General features: G+C 32.9%; 1 pseudogene; it reads right to left on the bottom strand.

Moving 5' to 3' along the window:
* Window positions 1–397: 397 nt before the first annotated feature.
* LOC124943355 lies at window positions 398–5,044 on the bottom strand (annotated as a pseudogene).
* Window positions 5,045–5,831: the final 787 nt, after the last annotated feature.

The raw sequence follows: 5,831 nt of genomic DNA, 5'->3' as shown, positions 1-5,831 counted from the left end.
TAAACTACACTCGATCTCATCTTTTGTCATTTACTTGTACTCGTCTTCTTCTTCTGAGCTTGCTCCGCCTCTTTCATAGCATCGCCCAAATAGTTGATCCTATTCTTGGATACCTTTACTACCTTTCTTTGGCTCCATTTTTTAAAGTGAGAGAAGTACATCTTGTAGTCGAACTTCCCATCTCTGGCCAAGACATTCATTTCGAAGGGAGGCATCGTATCTTGGCCAAATTTCCTAAACAAAGACAAGGTGTAATATGATATAGTGGACTCAAATCCGAAGAGCGTGATTAAGGGATTGTCATCCATCATGTGTTCCATCTCTGATATGCAATACCAAGGCATGGTATGTCGTATAGGGATGTCATTCTTGATCGTAGACTTCGGGTTTTCATAGTTCAACATATCTCATGGGTTATGGTGTTGAACCTAAAATCTATTGGTAAAGGAGGGATCATCTTGAGCTTATCGATCAACCATATGTAGAGGACCAATTGTGCACCTCTCATCGACATAACATTGGGTAGATTAGGCTCGTTTAAGCCCAAAAGTGTCTCAGCTAGGATAAGCCTAGATGAGTCTTTGCTTCCCCCTTCCATGTGGTACCCCGTCTCAAGTACTTTGGCTGATGATTGTCTATTGGATGGAGCTAAAAAGAAGTGGGCTAAAAGGATCGTAATTGTCATGAGGTTTGACTTTGCGAACCTAGGTATAACTCCGTCTTGGACCACCAATGTGTGCCACTTCTTGAAATTGATGACATTTATCTTGACCAAGTTATCCGATGTAGTCTTTGTGTAACCAAAATTCTATTGGAGAACCTTCCTCAACGACATTGATTCCGATAATGTCTTAAGGTGTAAGATGTCCACTCTCCTAATTATAAAAATTGCTCGGAATTCTTCCAAAGTGGGACATATTTGTCTTTCCCCAATGTGAAAGGTTCTCGTAACATGATTCCATATTTGGTACATGTGACTCATTAGCCTCTCATTGACCTTAGTGCCAATAAACTTAAGTGTTCTGTTTAACCTAAACATCCCTAAGTTAAGAGGGTGCTCGTCGTAATGCGCAATCCAAATGGCCAACTCTCATTCGTCTAACATAGTCATACCTACAAAATAATCATTGGAGACCAGTTTAGTGGATCTTACACTATTTAAGAGGTTTAACGAATGTTCCCTTATAGTTAGGGAAGACTAAAGATGGAGTAATCAGTTATGTCTACTCTAATTATGTGACAATCTTGACAAAATAAGATCTCTCATAGGTTTTGTTGTACATTAGGGATCGTGCGATTAGTTGGAAGGCTATTATTACCTAATCGCACATTAGAAAATCATAGTAAATATGCACTCTTTATAAGAATGAGGCTAATAAATTATATATATCTTTATGGGTATCTTTTGAGTTTGGAATGTGGTAGTTGAGTGATTTATTTGGAGTATTTGTAGTCTATTTTCCTCATGGATAACAATACTCAAGTTTGGGGCATTACATGTGGTATCAAAGCCGACCCGATTGTAGAAACAAAGTGTCATAGGAAAACACCTCTTGAATCCCGTAAGAACAAAGTGACACATGTGTTACTTCTAGAGTCCTAACTAGGGAGACTAAGACTATGAATGAAATCGCGATGAGGACGTCACATGAATAAGTTGGGGAAATTGTGTTGTCCTACATTAAAAAAATCACAGTAAATATGAACTCTTTATAAGAGTGAGACTAATAAACTATAAATATCTTAATGAGTACATTTTGAGTTTGAGATGTGATAGCCTAGTGATTTTTTTGGAGGTATTTGTAGTGTATTTTCTCAGGAGTAACGATACTCGGATTCGGGGGTTACAGTTAAATTATATAGAACAATCACTTTGTCTATTACAAAAGCAGAATACATTACTATTACAAAAATTTTAAAGAAACTATTTGGTTTAAAAGAATATTCAAGAAACTCGAAAGAATTTGCATATTATGATAACTTTTTGATAGTTAAAGTTTTATAAAAAATTAGTTTCATCAAAGAACTATGCACGTTGATGTGTAATATCATTTGTTTTACATCATGCAGCTGCTCATTGTGTTATTTTGCGACCAATATTGTACTCTTGATATCAATGTTGATATGATAATGGAAACGCTTATCATTCCAAAATTTGAGCATTTATTGAACTTAGTTAATAGTTTTTGTGTAGTAAGCCATAAGGATTTTTAGAAGAGTTGGAGGCGATTATGCTTGTTGTCGATATTTTTGAAGTTCAATTTAATTTTTTGATATTCAATTAGTGTTAATATGGAAATGTTAGTCATTGTAATACATATAAACTTAGATTTTAGGCTATGCTTAATCATATGACATTTTTAAATGTATAATCTTAATTAGGTTTCCTTAATATCATAATTCTTTAATCTCACATATTAATATATTTCTAATTGAATTGTGAGAGTTTTCTTCTCTATCTAAGTTTTCTTTTATCTTAAATTTCACGTATATTTTATATTATTTATGTATTTTATTTATTATTATTGCACATGCACTTATAAATAGTAATATAGAACTCTATTTTATAATAACTTACATAGTTGAATACATCAACATCAATCGACACATATTTTATTTAATTACATTCTCTCATATATAAATTTGGATAATTCACATAAATCAAAGGAAATCGGAATTGGCTCAATGAGGAGAATGGTGATACGATCATTGTTTTTCCCTTTAATATTATGTCCATGTGCATCTCCATATTGATACATGTAATGAGCTGCTATCGCAATGTTTGTTGTTATATCCACATACTTCTTCCCAAAAGGGCAATCAGGACTTACACGAGTTGTGTTTATCTTCTTCCATGCCTCTATATCAAGCTCTTTAATATATTGTTGAGCTGATTCTTCTCATGCACCAGTTTCATGCATATAAATTTGCACCGATTTGAGAATATCTCCTCGTTTCAATTCATTCTACAAACCAAAAATTAAAATCATAAAAAAATCAAAGAAATATATATTAATTTGAACACTTAGATATCAGTGTTTTTGATACCACCTACAACTTTATTATATATTGCAATGCATTCATAATTAACTATTCATTTATATTAATGTAGAGTGACTTGCCTTTGAAGTTCCCAAATCATTTACCAGGCGAGAGATCATACAAGGCCATTTGATGATATCTTGATAGTTTTTAACTGCTTCCAAGCCCTCCTTAGTGATGGGATTAGTGTTGGGAATAAAGCGGAATAATCACCAAACTAGTGATAATAAACTATTCCCCACTTGATTGGATCTTTAGGAGAGAGAAATAACAAACATAAAAGGAAATATAAATGAAACAAGAACACCAAGAATTTAACGTTGAAAATATCCATGAACAACCATCATAGAAGTTGCACTAGACATACATGCATGGTTTAAGTACTCATCAAGAGAAGGCACATTCCCTCCATAAAACCACATGGCTTCTTTCATATAACACCCACATAAATCCGTCCAATGCATTAAATACAAAATAAGAAGAGAGATATGTACACAAATATAATGAGCTATGTCATTTAATTAATCTACTTAGTATAAAAAAAGTCTTATATGTCCAATTGCACTTTTCTTTTTAAAGAATGAAACAATTTCATTCATGTCCAATTGCAATTATGAATCCAAAAACATGAATAACAACCTTAGTTGTAGAAGTTGGGAAGAAAGGAATGTACCGATTTGATGAGATAAGGAAGGGCGTTAACTCCAAAACACTTAAGAACCTCATAGCCTAATTCATTGACAGAATTGACATTACCAAGGAAACATATCTTCATATAGTCTGGCAGGGTTTCAACAAGATTCACGTCCCACCTTCCAATTATAGTAACCCATAAATAACATAGAGAACCAAGTTTTCAAATAGATAATATTTCATTAGGTCATATAATGATTATGTTACTATAGTAATAGTATTGAATATGACTTCTTAAATTGAAATGATATTTGTCTATCAAAACAGCAAATAGCTAAGTTAGCACGTAGCTACAAGTGTGCAAAGTTTCAAGTTGTCTCAACTCCTTTGATATTGAGTGTTGAGTGTTTTTCTTTCCCTCTTAATTAATAAATTTTACTTTTATCATATTTTCATTAACTTATGACACATTTATGCGATTTTCGCGTTTACTATAGATGAATGAAAACAAATATCACTTAATCAAAAATAACTAATATATCTAAGAATAAAATTGAGGACAAAAATTTAACCTGAAAAATGCATTAGTTAACAGCTCTAGTTCATCCAAAGTGTCATAGACATCATAAATATCATCAATGGATGTGGCAAGTTGGTTCACCCTTGTGGACATCCTTCTATAGTATTGAGATTCAGGTCTTGGATCGTACACCTCTACCAAGGACCATAATTAACATTCCACCAATCGGTCCCTTAAGAAGGGCATTTTTTTGCCCCATCCCAAGTTCTCCCACCATCTACAATATACATGTATTTAATTGATGAGTTTTAACATTGGAAAGAAGAGCTTATGGATTTTGACATAAAATAATATGAATAATGAATGATCATATGCTAGGATTTCATTGTCTATGATGTGTGGATGATAAGGTCACTAACTCAATTGGTTAAATAAGATTATAAGGACTCTTAACCACCTCGAAACATGTTTAAGGTCTTCTTGATGTATAGCTTGCACCATGTTGAAATCCAACTTAGCAAAATCGAGGAGTGTGAGATTCACATCTTCTTTCTTTCCATATACATCTATGAACCATCTTGCCTCGAATCTTTGCATCACCCAATGGAGAGGTACCTCGAGAGCGTGATTAACGAGCATCACCAAATATGGATTCTTTATTTTCTTCAAGTTTTCTGCTAAGTGTTTTGTAGCAAAGTCTCTCGCCTCATCCAATATACTCTCTTCCTCAACTGTGAGAAACAAGGCATCATACAAGGACAACAAACCCATAGTATCATCAGACCATTTCTTTTGAAAATTCCCATTTTTGTCTATAAATTTGTCAAAAACATCTGAAAAAGATGACATTGTTAGTCCCTTTTAACTGTCATAAGAAGTTTGGTACCTAGTAAAGATTAGAATAAATTAGTGCCATATAAATGATCCCAAAATAAAATAAGACATAAAATATTCATTACCCTCTTTAATAATCATATCTTGAGAAAGATCACAATGTAAAACAAAATGGAATAGGAAAGTCTTGTCTAAAACCAAAAGGTTACAAGTAATCAAGAACTCTTTGTCCCATCTTTCCACTTACATGTTCTCCTTGCTTCGAGTCCCAAATAGGTTAAATTTCTCAGTCATGAAACCCCCATATGTTGAGTTGAGTTACGATTAAGTACACCATTGATAATGGATATCCAGGATGGTTGACTTTACAACTTTTAAGAAAACAGGTTATAAAAGCTCTAATTTATGACTACATATATATGAGTTTTGTGCTCTACCAATGAGCTAACCTCGTTTTTATTATTTTTTTCTTTCTAAATTATGCTCGAAATTTTCAGCGAAAGTATTATCTTATGGTCGGAGTGGTTCATCAAGGCAATTCACCCCACTACTCCTTATTTGGCATGCCCTAATCAATTTGTGCACATTTTGATAAGATCCCTTCCAACCCCTTTTCATTACTACTTTCATATTATTTAATATTAAACTAAAAATAGAACGAAAAATATTATTTGTTTCTCGGTTCAAAAGATATGTAGAATCAATTGAATAAATATATATTTTAAATCATAGAAATATAATAAGACATTTTAATTAAAAGAATTTGACACGATAAACAAAATTGTGGATGGTCTAGAGGCTA

This window comes from Impatiens glandulifera, chromosome 6 (assembly GCF_907164915.1).
Source record: "Impatiens glandulifera chromosome 6, dImpGla2.1, whole genome shotgun sequence".
NCBI lineage: Eukaryota > Viridiplantae > Streptophyta > Magnoliopsida > Ericales > Balsaminaceae > Impatiens > Impatiens glandulifera.
Note: the sequence above shows the minus strand (reverse complement) of the source record. Positions and strands in the feature narration are given on the sequence as shown.